Raw genomic sequence first — 20,030 nt, 5'->3', positions numbered from 1 at the left:
ATTAATATAGGCTCAAAGACATTGAGTGACTATTTCTGCTTATCCTGTGAAGTCAGAATCTGAACTTAAGTTTCCCAATACCAAATCTATATTTGTTACAATTCTGCATTATAATATGAGAACGATTTTTACTTCACCCTATGTACTAGGGACCCCAAATCTGCTTATTTTTATGGATAATGGACTTGTCAAACAATCCCAGAATCATGCCAATAAACATGTGTCAAGAATGCCTCAATCTATCTATTAAAATCATGGAAGGGTCTGAAGACACCCTTGCCAGAAACCATCCTGCCTTGTTTTGTATGCTTTGGGTATAGCTGTTCAATTTATTCAATACATCAAATCTTCCCTTTTTGGAAGATGCATCACAAATGCTGTCTCTACTGATAAAGCTCCTCTAATTGCCTCAGTGAGGGATTCTGTATCCCTTCTCAGGATTAAGTCCCTGCATCACTTACTGCCTATAACTCTTGGTATTTATAACATAGTATTCCATATTATGTATTTGAATAGATCTTACCTCAAAAATTTAAGATCCTGGAGGGCAGACACTGTGAGACAGTCTGTCATATTCTTTTTGCATTGCCTATAGGGCCCAGCATGGTGGTTTATACATGGCAATGGCTCAATATTTATCTGTTAGAAGAAACAGATAAGCAATTTCAAAAGACTGTAGTCCAAATTATTTACATAAGTGTCAAACTTTAATTTACTGGTTCTAAAACAGTCTTTTTCAAGCTTCACTGGGCAAGTCCTATTCTTGGTTTTTTAAGATTTAACATACCATGCAACCTACCCATCCCAATGATAATTTTCAAAATCCTATAGACTACTCAAATCTCATTTCAATTGTTAAGACTAAGGTTAAAGTAATTAAGTAAGCATCCATTCAATAGAAACAAACCAAAGAGATACCACCCAAATAAATAAAATGTATATTTAATCTGCTTCAGTAAAAAAATAGAACTCCATTACCTATGTACAGCTTGTTTTCAGTTTTAAAAGCTCGTAAGGTGGTTATATGAAAATAACTTCCATGACTATAAGGCAATTTTTTCTGCTCTCCTCTGACATACATGAATTACAGTGATAGACAATCATATATCATTAAACTAAAATCACATTTTTTTTTTTGCTGGAAGAATAGGTGTGAGATGGCAGCTCACCTTCCAGCACTGTACTAGTTTAGATAACACCTGCTACAGTAACAGACAAACCACCAAATCTTACTGGTGCAACACTTATTTCTCACTCACCCAAGAGTACACATAAACCTTTCTAGTCTGACGGTGACCCAGAAACTCAGCCTCCTTCCATCTTGTGCTTCTTCAACATATGGCTTTCAGGGTTCATCTGTAAATGAAGAGAACAAAAACGATTATATAAGGCAATCCAAACCCAATCTAAAGAAAAACGGGTTATCACTTCTTTTGTTTCTTCAGCCATTAGGAAATAAATTACTAGTGGACATTAATCACTAGCGTTCTAAAATTAGATATTTTGGATAAATTGAAAAACAATTCATGAATGGTAGCATAATTAATGTTGGTTTACTCTTTGTCCATATACTTGTCTCTGCTGCTTTGCCTTGATGAAAAACATACAGCTCTACTAAATAACTGATTTTATTTTTCTTTTGCCATTTTCAAATGCAGAAATAAGATTCTCTGTTGAAATTAATTTTTATGGTGTTCTATGAAAATAATTCCTTTCTGCTGAATTTAAAGGTCTTCTTTACTTTAATAATTCCACTTAAAATTTATAGTTCAAAATGTGATGTATCCCATGACAAATGTAACTTAAATTTACTTCATCTTATAATGGCTCCATTACAATAACTCAGTAAAATCTGGGTAGAAGATTAAAATATTATATACATTCTAGAACTTGTTAAGAAAATATGTAATATTTAAATATGTAACATATTGGAGAATAATAATTAAAATAATAAAAATATATTTTATAGCTTCCAGCCCAGCAGAGGGGGATAAAAGTTATAGAGTCATTGGACAATACACAAACACCCTACTCTATCTAGACACATGATAGCACTGCATTTCCCTGTCCATTTGAATCCAGGATGTCCAAGTGACTTCTTTTGACCAATGGCATAGGAGTGGGAGTGGCTTGTGTCACCTGTAGATGGCAGCTTTACGAGCCAAGTAGGTGTTTGGCATATTCTGTTTTCTCTGCTTCTCTTAGGAAGCATGTGTTGAGATGGATCCTGCATCAGCTTAGGTTTCTGAATGACTCAATAAGTCAACCCACAACGACCATGTAGAATGAATGAGAAATAACCTTGACTTGAAACCACCAAAAGTTTAGGCTTTGTTATTCCAATATCCCAAGATTTTCCTGACCAGCAGTCAAATTGAAACCATGGAAAGGGAAAGTTAAAGATAAAGAAAAAAGGCTGGCAAAACAATGCAACAGTAGGACTAAATATGTTATAAATCACAATAAAGGTAGGTAGATGAAACCTGCCTATTAAAAGATTTGTTGATTAAAAATTATATGCTTTTTTAAAACACACTTTGTAAGCACATGCATACACAGTGCATTAGTTCAGGTTTTCCAAGAAGCTAAGACAGGATTAAATGTATAGGAAATTTATTGGAGAAAATTCTTGTGAGGACAAAAGGGAAAGGTGGGAAATGAATGGGACCCTTCTGACTGATGTAGGTCTGAACCCTGTGAAGAACAGGGGGAAGAAAGTATAGGATAGGAAGGTCTTGTACCGCAGTACAGTTGCAATAAGTTTTTTGACACTCTAATCTGGAGTCCTTTAATCAAAGTCACCTGGTGGATGAGTCTACATGTCCCAGAAATGGGCCTGTATTAGTTCTCTTGATATGCTCAGACTTACACTAAGAAAAGTGTGGCCTCATCATGAATACGGGGTTGAATCCAGAATAGCAAAAGCTGGAGAAACTGGTCAATTATGCTTTCCGATCAGGAGATCTGAGGCATGCACTTTTGGCTACTATAAACAGACAATCATATACAAAAAGATGGGAAATTTCTAATAAGCTAAACCGAAGACAAAAGAAAGCATCATAAGAATAGTGGCTATCAGAGAAAATAGTTACCAGCTAAAAGCATTTAAAGGAATAAAGAAATAAAGTAATAATAAAAGAAATCTGTGATGGCTTTGCACTTGTCAATCCAGCTACATTGGAACTAGGCTTCCCAGAATTCCCTTCCCTGTATATTTCCAGTTTAGGGTTGGCCTCAATAGAAATTTGTATAACATTTGGAAGGAGGAAGTTAGGTAATAGCTACTTTTGTGCTCTGCAGCTCAGTTGTAGTGCCCAGGAAAGCCCCTGTGCCAAGAGCTCCTCTAACTCCTGCTGGGTCTGGTCCTGAAGCTTCTTCAACTTCTGCATCATTATACACAGTTCTGTCCTTATACACAGTTCTGTAGCAAAAGGGCATTAGCTTCTTCTATAGGTCACCTGCATCATCAAAGGTCAAGGCTTGAAGGCAGTGAAATGCAAACACAGATTCCGGTTTGTCCACCAAGTTTCTAGCTTATCCTCTCTGGTTCCATTTGTTTCTTGCTCTTAACAATTTCACATCCATTTTCCTTCTCGGGAGATCTCAGAGTTCTAGGAAAGATGGTGGAATACTATGGGTACAACTACATAACACCCACATCAGCGTAAATAACCCAGAAATGACCTGAAGACTGGAAGAACAGACTCCTCACAGCTAAATTTAGGGAAGAGGCCACATCAAAGAGGGTAGGAAGGGCAGAGACACTGTCAGGAGCTAAAGAGACCCACAGGGATTCTCTGCAGGAGGGAAGGATGCTGTGGATCCTGAGAGGGGAAAGAAACAGACCTCACACCAGGCACCCCAGCCATGGGGAACCCACATGGGGAAGATGAATCCCCATAACATTTGGCTCTGAAAACCAGAGGGGCATAATTTGTGAGTTCTTACAGTTAGTGGGGCTTGACACATGGAACTTTAAAAATCAGTAGACTTGATTCTGGGAGAGCCTGGAGGGCAAGAGGAAACTTAGTCTCTGCCTTTAAAGAGAGAGCACAACAAATAGCCTTGCTGAGATACAGCACAGAAACAGCACTTTGAAAAACACCTGGCCAATACAGGAAGGAGATTTATTTACTAACCTCAAAACATGTGCTACAGGGGCAGGGATAGTGGGGAAACTTCTCTAGGAACAAAGAAGCTGGCAGGCATCATTTCTCCCCCCGCCCCCCCCGCCAACCCCTGCCTTCAACACAAGAATACCTGCAGGAACCAGCACAGTGCCAACACTCAAACCAACTTGCTAACACCCTGCACCCCACATCCACATTCTCCTACAGACCCGCCCCCTCTAATATGCCCTTGGCGGGAGCCCATACAAACCAGTGCCACAAGCCTGGAAGTGTGCAAGCAGCCCCAACAGGTATCAGTACCACTCCAAACTGACTCCTGCCTTGAGGAGAGGGGATGATAACCACACACACCAGTCCAACTGTAGCCCCAGCAGTGTACTGGGTGCAAACACCTGTCCTGACCATAGGTCCTGCCCACCAAAAATGCTTCTCAGAGCACAAGACGGAGAAAGTGCCCTGCAGTTCAGTGCTACTTCATCTCTGGTAATGCCTGCATTGACTCTACTCAAGCACATGGCAGGACCAGCCTGGCCCACTAACAACACAGGGACCAAATTCTGCCCACAACAGGCAAAGAGCCACTGCAGATGAGTGGACTAAAGGCAAAAGGTGCACACAACACACATAGGAGACAGCCCTGAAGTTCCAGGTTCTGGTGAATAGGGGACACTGCAATGCAGGGCACTATAGGACTTCTTCTTCATAAGGCCACTACTTTCAAAAAGCAAGTGATGTAGCTGACTTTCTTAACACATAGAAATATACAAAGACAGACAAAATGAGAAGACATGGGAATATGTCTCAAATGAAAGAACAGGAAAAAATCCCAGGAAAAGATCTAAATAAAACAGAGATAAGTAATATACCTGATACAGAATTTAAAGTAATGGTCATAAAGATACTACTCATTGGACTTGAGAAAAAAGTGGAGGACTTTAGTGAGACCCTTAACAATGAGACAGAACACATTTAAAAAAATCAGAGATGAAGAACTCAATTAACTGAAATTAAAAATAAAACAAATGGAGGGGCACCTGGGTGGCTCAGTTGGTTAAGTATCTGACTTCAGCTCATATCATGATCTCATGGCTCATGAGTTTGAGCCCCACATCAGGCTCTGTGCTGACAGCTCAGAGCTTGGAGCCTGCTTTGGATTCTGTGTCTCCCTCTCTGTCTTCTGACCCTCCCCCACTCATGCGTGCTCTCTCTCTCTCTCTCTCTCTCTCTCAAAAATAAATAAACATTAAAAAATATAAAAATAAAATAAACCAAATGCAATAAATAGTAGAATAGAGGAGGCAGAAGAATGGATCAGTGACCTGAAGGACAGAGTAATGGAAGCAATCAAGACCCAGAGAACAGAGAAAAAAAAATAACTAAAAAATAAATTAGATTTAGGCAACTCAGCAACACCATCAAGTATAATAACATTCACATTATAGGAATCCCAGAGCAAGACACAGAAAAGGAGACAGAAAAAGTATTTTAAGAACTAATAGCTTGAAACTTCCCATGTGGTGTTGGAGACAGAAATCCACATCAAGGGTGCACAGGGATCCCCCAACAAAATCAATCCAAGGAGGTGAAACCCAAGACACATAGTAATTAAAATGGCAAAAAGTAGTAATATGGAGAGAATTTTAAAAGCAGCAAGAGAAAACAGTTACATACGAGGGAAATTCCATAAGGCAATTAGCTGATTTTTCAGCAGAAAGTTTGCATGCTGTATTTAAATGCTGAAAAGAATAAATATGCAGCCAAGAATACTCTATCCAGTAAGGCTATCATTCAGAATAGAAGACATAAAGAGTTTCCCAGACAACCAAAAGTTAAAGAAATTCATCACCATTAAACCAGTCTTACAAAAAATGTTGAAGAGGACTCTGAGTGGAAAGAAAAGACTGAAAGTAGCAGTAAGAAAAGTAGGAAGCACAAAACCAGTAAAAATAAGTATACCCATAAAATCAGGCAAGGTATTCCCCAAAATGGATGTAAAGTATGACACCATATACTTAAAATGTGGGCAGGAGAAGAGGAGTAAAGAATGGGTTCAAATTGAAGCTACCATCAACTTAACATAGACTTCTATGTGCATAAGATGTTATATTCAAACCTAATGGTAACCACAAATAAAAAAAACAGTAATAGATAAGCAAAAAAAGAGAGAAAGGAATCCGAGTATATCACTAAAGAAAGGCAGCAAACCATGAGGAAAGGGAGAAAGAAAAGAAAGGAACAGAGAAGAACTATAAAAACAATCATAAAACAAGTAACAAATGGCAATAAGTACATACCTATCAATAGTTAATTTGAATGCAAATGGAATGTAAATGTCAATCAAAATACAGAGGGTTAATGAAATGGATAAAAAAGCAAGACCCATCTATATGCTGCCTACAAGAGACTCATTTCATACTTAAAGACACATGCAGATTGAAAGTGAAGGTATGGAAAAGAATTTATCATGCAAATGTAAGTGAAAAGAAAGCCAGGGTAGCAATACTCATATCAGACAAAATATACTTTAAAACAAAGACTTTGACAAGAAATGAAAAAAGACACTATATAATCATAAAGGGAACAATCAATCCATCAAGAAGATAATATAGAATACAGAAGACATTCAGATTGCCAATAGACACATGAAAAGAAACTCATCATCAACAACACTCATCATCAGGGAAATACAAATCAAAACCATAATGAGATACCACCTCACACCTGTCAGAATGGCTAAAATCACAACATAAGAAACAACAAGTCTTGGGAAGGATGTGGAGAAAGGAAAACCCTCTTGCACTATTGGTGGGAAGGCAAATAGATGCAGCCACTCTGAAAAACAGCATGGAGGTGCCTCAAAAAGTTAAAAATAGATCTACCTATGATGCAGCAATTGCACTACTAGGTATTTACACAAAGGATACAAAAATACTAATTCAAAGGAATACATGCACCCTGATGCTTATAGCAGCATTATTTACAATAGCCAAATTATGGAAACAGCCCAAGTGTCCATCAACTGATGAATGGATAAGGAAGATGTGGTATATATATGCATGAAATATTATTCAGGCATAAAAAAGAATGAAATCTTGCCATTTACAACGATATGGATGGAGCTAGAGGGTATAATGCTAAGTGAGATAAGTCAGTCAGATAAACACAAATACCACAGGATTTCACTCATATGTGGAACTTAAGAAGCAAAACAAATGAGCAAATGAAAAAAGAGACACACCAAGAAACAGACTCTTAACTATAGAGAACAAATTGGTGGATACCAGAGGGGAAGTGGATGGAGGGATGGGTGAAACAGGTGAAGGGGATTAACAGCACACTTATCATGATGAACACCGAGTAATGTGCAGAATTGTTGAATCACTATATTGTACACTTGAAACTAATATAACACTGTATAATAACTATGCTGGAATTAAAAGGGAAAAAAAAGACTAGCGGGGAGATACAAAATCACAATCACAGTATAAGAGTTTAACACATTTTTATTAGAAACAAAAAATAGTAAATATATAAAATATTTGAACAATATTGGTCTCACACATATAATATTAAAAAATTTATTTTATATATGTATTATATATGTATATGCCTAGAAAATAGAAAAAGAGACTTTAAGTATACAAGGAGGAATACTTCCACAAGTAAGCTTAAATAAGCTATAAAGAAATTATATCATATATATTTTCAGATAATTAAGGTATACATTACCAATAAAATATAGTGAAACATTTATACGTGAATAGAAACTAAAAACTCCTGCATAATCTTTGAAGCAAAGAGGAAACAGCAATGGAAACTACAATATATTTAGAATGACTTTTCTACATAGTACACATAAAAATGTGTGTGTTAATGCTGAAGTATATTACAGTATGTTTGTGGACTTAAGTGGATATGATGAAAACAAAATAAAGAAGAATTTTTAAGTACACACCAAGTGTTCAACTTAAAAAACAAAAAAGAACAGTAAAGTCATCCTAAAGAAAACAGAACAAAGGAAATAATAAAAATAAGGGAAATTAATAAAATGGAAAGCTGAGAAACAATAGTGTTGATGAAGAAAACAAGCTATAATCTCCAGAAATACTATTCACGAAGCAAAGAATGAGAGATGATATAAAAAACAACATGAGATAATTTAAAAGAGGACTAACAACAGATACTGGAAAGATTCTAAAAAGTAATAGGATATACTAGGAAAAAAATTTTAGCAAATAAAATTTACAACTTTGATGAAATGGATAACACTTAGAAAAATATAAATCGCTTAAACTCAAAGATGAAATGGAAAACCATTTCCATTTGCCAATAAGGCAATGAAGTTTACAGAAATTAGATTATTAATAGTTACAATATTGTTAGATTCTGCAAAGGCCCAGAGGCCCAGATGACTTTCAAGGTAATCTTAACTCCAAGGAAAAAACTCCTTATTGTTTTATATAAACTGTTGCAAAGAACCACAAGAACAGTAACTACAAAGCAACAATAAATACCACTAAGAGACATACAAGAAAAGTATAGACTAATCTCACTTATAGATGCAAAAATGCTAAATAAAACACAAATGAGTATAATTAACCTATTAAAAAAATATATACCAGGAACAAGAAAAGTTTATCAAGGTGGTGCAACATCAGAAAATCTGTTACACACTATAGTAACAAGTAAGGAGAACAATTATACAATCATCTAAATAAATGACAAAAAATATAAATAAAATGTTAAAAATTACATTTATAATAAAATATTTTAGTAAACTCAGAAGACAAGACCATTTCCTTACCTTGATAAAGAATACCTGTGAAAAAGCTAAAGCAAGTTATTATCCTTAACTGTGAAACTTCAGAGCATTATTTTAAACCAGAAACAAGATAAAGGTGACTACTACCACCATTTTATTTAAAATTTTATTTGAAGTTCTAGTCACTGTGATAATTAAAAGAAGTAAACTATACTAAAGTATTAGACAGAAATACATGTATGTCTACCTTTATTTGCAGATGACCTAATTGCATGGAAAATCCATAGAAATGTACAAATTATTTAAAATACTGGCAAGTCAAGAAAGTTTTCTGGTTGTGAGATCAGCATTCAAAATAAATTGCAGTTGAATACCTTAACAATAACCACTAAAAAATTATAAAAGAAAACAAGATTCTATTCAAAATAGCATCAAAACCTGTAAATGTTAGGGTTCTACCTAACAAAATATGGATGAGGAGACTCAAGTGTATGAGTTTCAATTTCCCCAAAATTCATCCATAAGTTCAATATGATTACAGCCAAAGCTCCAGACATTTTTAAGGAGTTTGACATAGTTCTAAAATTTATTTAGGAAATTAAAGAGCCAGGAATAGCTAGAACAATTCTGAAAATGAGAATTAAACAGAGGCTTGTCCTATGAGATAGAATTTTCTATATTTAATGTGGTTAAAACAGTGATGTGGGCCAAGGATAAGCAAATTGACAGAGTACAGAATACAAAGATCAGAAATAGACCCAGACACATATCAAAATGTAATGGGTAACATAAATGTCATTACAAAGTAGTAACAATGAATCATCCTATAAATGGTACAAGGATGATTGGTTTTCCTTATCAGAGAAAAATCAGGTATCTACTCCTACCATATATAAAAATAAATTTTATATTTAATAAATACCTAAAAGTGAAAACTAAAATTTTTAGAAGAAAAACATAAAAAAATCCTTATGAGTTTGAAATAGAGGATAATTTCTTAAATGACACTCAATGAACCAAATCCCTAAAAGAAAAGATTGATGGGGCACCTGGGTGACTCAGTCTGTTAAGTGTCTGAATCTTGATTTCCGTTCAGATCAGGATCTCACGGTTGGTGAGATCAAGCCCACAGCAGGCTCATCAGTGTACACATCAGTGTAGAGCCTATTTGGGATTCCTCTCTCTCCCTCTCTGTCTACCCCTCCCCCAATCATACTCACTCTCTCTCGCTCTCTCTGTCTCAAAATAAATAAACATTAAAAAAAGAAAAGATTGATAAATGTGAGGATATTAAAATTAAAAATAAAAACATTATTTATGTTCAAAGACACCATGAACACAATGAAAAGCAAAGCACAGACTGGAATATAAAATTTGCAGATGCTCTGAGTTGTGCTTTTTAGTTTACATGAAATCAATTCATATCAAATCTGATCTTTTTTTATTTAAATGAATAGCTGTATTTGACCAGTGGACATGACATTTCTATGTGATTAATTTCCCGATTTTTCTAGTATCTAACAAACTTTTATCTCATACGTACTTTTTTAAAAAAAACCCTTAAAACCTTATTAGTTTTATGTCAAAGATATTTGCTGTCATTCTTACACTGTTGAAAACATTTTTATAGTGTTACCCAGAATGACAACTGTCACTCCTCAAGTATTCAGTAAATGTAAATCCAATAAAATATAATGCTATAGGCTTAGCCCTTATGCTGACAACGAGTATTGTATCAGTGACAACCTGGGAGCTCTTTGTTCCATGCCAGAATTAAGTCAAACAAAGAAAATTTTCAGGAGTTCAGAGTGTGTTCTGTGATCCACCATCTTGAGCTGATGTGTCCACATGCCCAGGCCCACTTCATCAGAAATGCACCTTTCAGTTACATTTTCTCTCCTAGTCCTGCTCCTTATTTATTTGGCAGAGACAACTTTTCCAAGCTAGTAGTAAGGATTTTTTTTTAATTAGCTAGGGAATGGGGTAGTGTTAGGAGCACAGGGAGTCTAAATTACTAGCACTGTTGCATTCCCATTTCTAGTACCATATGGTTAAAATATGCTGAAGGGAAAAGCAACATATGGTTTATCTCTTTCCCCAGAAATTTCGATTTAGTAGTGACATACTTGGTAACAGTTTGAAACAAGAGAGAGAGCATTTGAAGAAGCCTGAGAGAAATTGTTCTATTAAATTCCATTGGCATACCAGTGCAAAAGGGGTCTCATCAAGTGCCCCCTACTGTCATCATAGGAAGAAATACAGTGTCAGAGAAACTGGGGCATGGAGACAAGGGAATCTTTCAGAGTGAACTGATTTCTAGCACCCAGTGACATTTACAAAGGAAGAGGTAAGTGAGAGGAACCATCAACCATAACGTTTCTAAACTTCCACTGTGCTTCAATTACAACCAGAGTCACTGGAGTGACTACACTCAGTAAATGATTATATGAATAAACTAAGTTCCATCCAATTCAGAATATTCTTTTGTTGCATTTTCTGATTGCCTATATAATTATTATAGCACCTGTATGCTTTTTTATGCTAATACATAGTTTTAAATAAGGATAGAAGGAAATAAATTTCTATGTGTGTGCGTGTGTGTGTGTGTGTGTGTGTGTGTGTGTGTGTGTGTTCATTCATCTGACATTTATCTGGCTGTCGGGATCAGACAGTAGAGACCAAGCAAATTTTGAAACCAGACAGACTTAGGTTAAATCCTGCTTCTTTCATTTATGTATGATGACCTAGACAAGTTACTTAGTGAATCTCAAGTTTGCTCATCTGTAAAACAGAATTTATAATACCTGCCAGCAGTAATAAAAAGAATTAAGGCGTGCTTAAATGTGTGAAGTATAAATAAACAATATAATAATAATGTAACATAATAAATAGTTGTCTTCTCTACTGGCAAGACAAACTGAATATTCATGGATTGTCAATTTTTCTATATTCTTATATGTCTTTTAAATTTTTTGGAAATGCCATTATCTGAAAGAACTAAAATATCTCTACAATTATATATGTAATCTATTGAAAGAAAATTCCTTAAAATATGATGAACTATTTTGCTCTCATTATACTTAAAATTTGTGCTCATTATTGAAATGTATTGAAACTATAAAATTGGTTTAAGTGCTGTTTATATCAATTTTAACGTAGATGTATTCACATATATCAACAAGAGCATATTATTACATGTCATAAGGATCATATGAGTCTTGTAAAATATTGAGCATATTCTTGACTGAAAATCTAGAATCCAGAAAATCATGGGTTCTGAGTTTAACTCTCTGATAATTTAACCAAAGATCCATACACAATGGATTAGAATATAAGGTCTTCATCAACAGATTCAAAGAGAACTCACCCTTCATTCATTCCATTAAAAACACTTATGAAAAGCCAATCAGATTTTAAATACTCCTCTATTTGGTCACTAAAGAAACAGGTAGCTCACAAGCAGGGGGTCTTCCATCTTCATATCCTTCTGTCACCCAACTGCCTTCCTCCATATAAGCCTCTTCTGAATTACCAGTTCCTCCATGGAGTCAAAATTCTATACAAAAGTAGCAAACACTTCTTGCCACCATTTTATCTCATCACACAACACTTTGGAATCCTTGAAGTCATTCTTAAATAGACACGCACTTTCTTTAACATATTAGTAAATTGTCTAATTACTAGAATAATTCACCAACTAATTCAATATTTGCTGGTTATCTAGGTTATTTGCATTTACATCAATGGTATTTTTTAAAAGAAAGAAAAAGACTACATATTAACTTGCTCATTATAAGATAAACAGTGATGAGACATTAAAGTTACTTAGTTGCTTTTGTGTTAATAAGCAATAACTCCATAGCTATATTACTTTTTCTGTTAAAGGCAATACTAATTATAAGAATGTAGAAAAGCTCTTGACTGGATATAGGGATTGCTGTGCAAAAAGGTTCCCAAGACAGCAAGATCAGTCAGAGAAGGCAATTTCAGGAGAGGAGAAAGACTTAACTGTGAGCACTGGGAGACGGGGTATGAAAGTGCTGAGTGGGGATAATGGAATAAAGTAGAAGAAAGTTGTGACACGATTACACCTTCTCCATTGCTGTTTTATCACTACAACTTAAGTCAAATTAAAATATTCAAAGGAAGTAAAAGTGATACAAATTTAGGATGGCCACAAAGACTGAAAGAAAATTCACCTATAGGGTCACCTATAGATTTTGTTATAATTCACCAGCCAAAGCCTTGAAAACCCTTCTTTGGTTGGTTCTGACTACTACTAGAAGGTCTCCACCTACATACTCCAAAGATTTTACTGATTACCTTCCTAGTTGATGCATGAATCTACGATCATTTGCTAATTCATTGTTACAACAGGGTCCACTTTTATTTCACTATCACAATCGTTTCATTTTAGAAACTTTTTATTGAAGTGCAACATTCATACAAAAGGCATATATATTTATAAACATGCTATTTGGTGAATTTTCACAAAATAAACACACCTGTGTAGCTAGCACCCCAGCACTAAGAAAGAGAACATTACCAACACCCCAGAAGTCCTCCTGTACATGAGAGTATCAATTACACTTTGAACAGCACAGATTAGCTTTGCCAATTTTTATACTTTATATAAATGCACTCATACAGAATGCATTCTTTTGTGTGTCTGGCTTTTTTCATTTAATATTAAGTTCGTGAGATTCATTTAACAGCAGCAATTAACAGTAGGTCTTTTGTATTCACTGCTGAATAAGCATGCTATTGTGTGAATATACCACAACTTACCTTTCTATTCTAATGTGGGGGGCATTTGAGCAGTTGTCATTTGGGGGCTACTATGATAGTATTACTATGAACATCCGAGTGCCTATACAATTGCAATGAACTACTGCATAAAACAATGTTCCTTGGAAAATAATATGCTCACATTTTCAATTTAATAAATGATTATATGTTATTTTCTATGCACTAGGCTATATTTAATTATTTTATTGATTGATTGATTGATTGTGTAAATTTAGAGAATCCAAGCAGGCTCCACGCTCAGCACAGAGCCTGATGTGGGGTTCTATCTCATGACCCTGGGATCATGCCTGGAGCCAAAATCAAGAGTCTGATGCTCAACTGACTGAGGTTCCCAGGCACTCCACTATTTACTTATTTTAAAACCCTCTTGACCATCTTATGAGATAGATACTATTATTAATCCAATTTAATGAGGAAATGGAAGCACAAGACAACATAACTAGTGAATGGCAGAAGCAGAATTTGAATCCAGGTAGCCTAGCACTACACTCTGAGATTGACTTTTTATTATTTAAAAAAATTTTTTTTTACATTTATTTATTTTTGAGAAACAGAATGAGACAAAGCGTGAGCGGGGGAGGGGCAGAGAGAGAAGGAGACACAGAATCTGAAGCAGGTTCCAGGCTCTGAGCAAGGGGTCAGCACAGAGCCTGATGCGGGGCTCAAACCCACAAACTGTGAGATCATGACCTGAGCCGAAGTCGGACGCTCAACCGACTGAGCCACCCAGGTGCCCCTGAGATTGACTTTTTAAAATACTTCTAATATGCACTAGTAGATACTGAATAGTTATTAGTTGCCTTCATTTCTTGGCACTTGGGCAATAGTGTTCGCTGTCATGGAAGGTTAGAGCTATGGTGCCCAGGGTGTCCTTGGTGAGTGAAACTCTTAGATATTTCTCAGTCATCAGAACCCTATGTTTTTCTTACCTTGGATCCATTATACTGGCTTAAGTTTTTCCCTTTCCACAGAAACTATCTGAGCTTCTGCGAAGATTCTTTCTGCTCCCTGTCCACTAAGAAACACCACACAGTTTCACAATTTCTCCCTGCATTTCCATAGGCTTTGGAAATTCTGTGCCAACACAATTGGGAGATACACACATGCTTCCTTCTCAGGCTAGCCCAGCCACAATTGTTTTCCCTTCTCAGGACAAGATAAGAAACACAGAGGTATATTCTCCCAGTATTTTTCATTCTTTTATTCATATGAAAAATTTATTTAGCACATACTATGGAACCAGAAAGTACTAGGTATTGTGGCAAATATAAAATGGAGTAAAAAAAAACCAATGATCTTAAGAAGTATACAGTCTAGCTCAAGAAATGAATAAGATTTTATTCTTTAAAGTACTATATGAAATACATGTGGAAGGGTGGTATTTAAAAGCTTTAGTACCTATCAAGACATAAACATTAGCCAATCACAATGCATGTCATGTGCAGACAATGGCATGGCTGTGTGTAACTTTGGAATAGCAGCCTGGCATGTGCAAGGGACAGAACCGGATAGAAGGCTGTAGCCAGAACACGGAACACTTCAAATGCCAAGTGACATGCCTTTACTTCATTCTCTAAGCCCCACAGAGCCACAGTGCAGTTCTGAGCATGGTTATGATACAAAAGTCTATGTTTAGGGACTTGTTTCTCAGTCCTTGAGCCTACTGGAGACCCAAGGCCACAGAATAAAGATTGTTCTTTCCTATTCTTGTGACTTTACTTCTAAACAACCCATGACCCATCAAGCACTGGTTTATAATTTTTTCACTTACTACAGCTTTCTCAAAGAGCACAAAGACCAGATCTGGTTAGTTGTGTTTGGACATTTGGAATATTGCAGAGTTGTCATCCGTCAAGAAGCAGACAGCCAGCTGAGCTTTTGACTTGTGTGTGCCAAAGAACAACTGAAATAAAAAGCTCACAAGGGGATGTACAATATGACTGGAATTTCCCTCTGCCAGCTGGCTGCTCTGACACTTGTGCTTCTTTTCATAACGTTTCCCACTTTTGAGGCTACTAAGTAAGGAAGCAAAGGTTAAGCAGGGGGGCTGGGCAAATCCCAGTGGAGTAACATAAATGAAGGAATGTGGAAAGATGTCTCAGAAAGACACTGCTTTTGAATTAAAACTCCATAAGAAGGTTCCCCTTAGCACTTTCTTTCTCTCAAATTTGTCCTTTTGGGACATGGTTTGCTAATTTCTCTCTTATGAACTGTGAGCCCTGTTTCATCCACCAAGGATGCGTTGGCTAAACTTATCAGCTTGGCTTATAAAACAGGGTTGGAAAATCTCTGGGTGCACTGTCTGCAGGGAGGATGGCATGGTGTGAAAAGGTTGAGCACCGGTCTGAGACTGCCTGGGTGTGATCTGGCTGGTCAGTATGCCGTAAGTTCTTGGAAGCGTTTCTTATTGTTATTGTCCTCGTCTGTGAGATGAATATGATAACAGTAACTACCTCATATGTGGTAGTGAAGATTAAATGACTTTCAACATACGTAGAAAAGAACCTGACATGTAGCAAGAAAGTGCACGCGCACGCACACACACACACACACACACACACAGGTTGAGTTGTTTCACCTGTGTCTCTTTCCATTCTTTAATACCTTTTTGTTAATGAAGCCCAAGTATCTATAAGCCACAAACTACTGAAGATTCATGTATTTCTCCAAAGCACAAATCACTAAAACAAACAAAAACACCTAAAAATATAGAAATATAACAGAAACTCAGATTTGTGCATATTTTTTTCCTGTAAGATGACAGGTCTCCATTAAGACCTCTTTCTAGTTTTCTGGACAAGCCAGGCTACTCTGAATACAAACTACTAATAATTCTCTAGTTAAAGATATGTTAAGATCACTAAAATATCTGCTAGCTTATTGAATGAACTTAATATTATTGATTACTCCTAAAGCAGTAAATGTGAGATGTCACATTGAGCTGGACAAGTAACCCCTTCTTTCTCAATACTCTTCAAAGTCTACTTGCAAAGGTGTGTTTTGCAGAGAAAACCACCTTCCCAGAGGGGACAGCACTGGCCAGTGAGGTACTTCACAAATCATTATATATACCCATTATAAAAGGGAAGGTCACTCAGATGCTAAGGAATGGAAAACCCATCTATCTGGAAATCTTGTGATCTGGATCATACTACTGATTTTTAGAGTGACTTTCTTTTGATTATAGCACAATTTCCTTGCTTTTCGCCTCACGCTGGTCATCTGTAAGATGGGAATGATTTAAATGATTTTTCCTTACAGTGACCCTGAGGTATTTTTAAAGATTAAAATCACAATAAAACTGTGAAGCGCTTTGAGTTCCACAAAGCAATCAAGGACTGGTACTAGAGAGCACATCATGCACATCAACAGATGGCACTCTTTGTTAGTGTCAGTAAGATCTGGACGACCAGCTAATTGTGTTATTTTATAAGGAAGTAGGTCAACAGAAAGCATCAAGCAGGAAAAGAAAAAAAAAACTAGCATGTGTGTGATGATCAATTCTTTGAATTATTCATTCTCATCATTGATTGCTTAATTGAGTAATACAGATACAAATTCCAAAGTGCCCTCCAGAACTCAAGACATTAAGACAACAGCAAGATTCTCTGGTTTGGAAGCATCTGTCTAAGATGTATAAAGGGTTCTGTTTTAAAAGAGAAGCTGGCTAGGAGCCCCTGATGAAGATTTCCCTAACTAACTTCTCACCCAAATTTGTTTGAAATTTAAAAAAATGTATGAAAATACAATGCAAGGAGACCCAAACTTTCAGGCAAACCTGTGCCAGAATCTGGGAGGCAACTTCAGGGATGTCAAACAACTGGGCAAAGAGAGGAAGAGCCCTGAAAGCAGGGAACACTGAGAAATTTGTCTTATTTTACTTACTTTTTATTTTTTATTTGAGAGAGAGAGAATACATACACGTACACACACACAAATGGGAGAAAGGGGCAGAATGAGAGAATCTTCAGCAGGCTCCATGCTCAGCACACAGCCCAACGTGGGGCTAAATCCCACAACCCTGGGATCATGACCTGAGAGAAATTAAGAACTAGACGCTCAACGAACTGAGTCACCCATGACCCTGACCCACTGGGAATTTCAGTTTCTCATGCACTACAACTTCAGATGTGTAGAAAATCAGGAGTTGAGATTTAGGAAGAAGTCTCCTTCATAAGCCAATAGAATCATCAACTACAACATATGGTAAGAATTGTGCTAAGAGGGGCACCTGGGTGGCTCGGTTGGGCGTCCAACTTCGGCTCAGGTCAGGATCTCACAGTTCGTGGGTTCAAGCCCCACATCAGGCTCTGTGCTGACAGCTCAGAGCCTGGAGCCTACTTCAGATTCTGTGTCTCCCTCTCTGCCTCTCCCCACTCACACTCTGTCTCTCTCTCAAAAATAAATAAACATTAAAAAAAAAAGAATTGTGCTAAAAGCTGGCATATTAGCCTAACAATGGAAAAATGGTAGTGCTAAAATCTACTGACAAACCACTTGCATAGAAAAATAAGATTATCTATTTAATTGTCTATCTATTTAAAGGCACAGACAAAAAACCCAAAGCCCACAATAAATTGAAAATAGGGTAATTGAAGGAAAAGGGAAAAGGAACATAATTCTCAACTCCTATATTAAAAAGTATACCTTCCAAAGTTACTTTACCCACTTTAGAAAGATTTGTCATCCTTTGTAAGATGAAAGAAAACATTTACTCTATGAAACAGAAGCTGAAAGTTATACGGAGAATGAAAAAAAAGTATAAGATTATAAGAGGCGTGACTAATATGCAAAAGAATGAAAACAACTAAAAATGCAACTGTAACTCAGAAAATTCACTCACAGATTATGTACCTAAACCTAAAGAAATTCTTTTACCTCTTATATCTGTATCAGGAGTTACAAAACAAACTACTGAAGTAGTTGTGAACATAAAAGAATACCATCACTGAAAGACTTGAGTATTAAAATCAGAAGTGTTCACTATATTCAAGGCAAAAATTCATTAAACTGGAAAATGAAATAGAATCACATTGACTTACGTTCTGGAAAAAAACCTTTAAATTCAATAATTAAGAAAGTTTATTTTAAGCATTCAGGAAGGAAAAGAATTAATGACTTCTAATAAAATTGAACCACATGCTATTTATAAGACTTTATTTTCCACAAACAAAATTATGTAAGCCCATGCAGCAACATCTCTTAAGGGAAAAATTGTGAGGGTAAAAGTTGCAAGAATTATGTTTCCAGAGAATTTGACCTTCAGATATGAAGGAAACAGGTATCCACAGGTTTGCAGGAGCTCAAAAAATGAACTATCCATGTGTGGTTCTCGAAAAGGTTAAAGTTATACTCCTACTGACCAAGGGATGAATCCTAATGAAGACCTCAAGCAGAGGAAGTCATGATATACATCAAGCCAGCTCAACAGAAAGGTAATCACAAGAACTATTGCTAATATTGTTATAAAACAAAGAGCAAACACATCAAGTAAAATATGAATTTAATGATAATTATATGGATTGAAGCTTGTAGATTTTGGTAAGAGAAACAGATGTGAGGAAAAGACAAAGCAGAAAAGGAAACTGAACGAAATTCTTCATTTTGTATGAAGGGAGTCAAAATCTTCCTTTTCTTTTATAATCCTGATCATTAAAAATATGAATTAATAAGTATAATTCTGAAAAATCCAAAATAATTCTTTACACAATTAAAAGACAAATATTAGAGAGTGTAAAAACTTATGACATAAGCAATGTTACCAAAAAATTGAGGAAAATCACAAAAAGAATCACAAAAGAAATGTGAATAAACATTTTAGTCATAATAGTAATTTGAATGATTGAAAATTCCTTAATAGCAGACAAAAAATTTCAAATCCAGTTTAAAAACATTGAATTTCATGATATTTACAAGAAATACTCTAAAACAAAGTGATATGGACAAGTGGAAAATAAAGAATGGGCAAGTATGCATCAGGCACTCACAAAAGAAAACAGGAAATACTAATTTCAAAAAGGGCAAAAGATATTAATGGTGGCCCAAGGGTCATTACATATTTATAAAGATATGTATCACAAGGAAAAAAATAGTCATTCAACTTTACAAGCAGAGTAAGATCATGTCAATGCCTATAAAGCAAGGGCGTTAGAAATATTACAAATGAGAAAAGGAAAGCATTTTGTTATGGGAGACTTTAACACATCCTTCTTAGCCCCTGATAAACATATACTGGGTAAATATATATAATTAGTAAGTTTGGATCTATTTATATGTTGACTTTTCTATCCTAAAAACAGGAAAACATATATACACATGGACACTATTTT

General features: G+C 35.8%; 1 long non-coding RNA gene across 1 annotated transcript in view; it reads right to left on the bottom strand.

Annotated features, from left to right (window-relative positions):
* Positions 1 to 529: 529 nt before the first annotated feature.
* LOC122219071 overlaps positions 530 to 20,030 on the bottom strand; it is a 37,807-nt gene continuing 18,306 nt past the window's right edge. Inside the window, exons 2-3 of the long non-coding RNA XR_006202248.1 lie at positions 1,260 to 1,356; positions 530 to 639 (exon numbers count right to left, since the gene is read on the bottom strand). This is a non-coding gene — a long non-coding RNA (uncharacterized LOC122219071). The remainder of the gene's footprint in view (positions 640 to 1,259; positions 1,357 to 20,030) is intronic.

The sequence above is a fragment of the Panthera leo genome, chromosome B2 (genome assembly GCF_018350215.1).
Source record: "Panthera leo isolate Ple1 chromosome B2, P.leo_Ple1_pat1.1, whole genome shotgun sequence".
Taxonomy (NCBI): domain Eukaryota; kingdom Metazoa; phylum Chordata; class Mammalia; order Carnivora; family Felidae; genus Panthera; species Panthera leo.
This window is presented reverse-complemented; position numbering and strand designations above follow the sequence as displayed.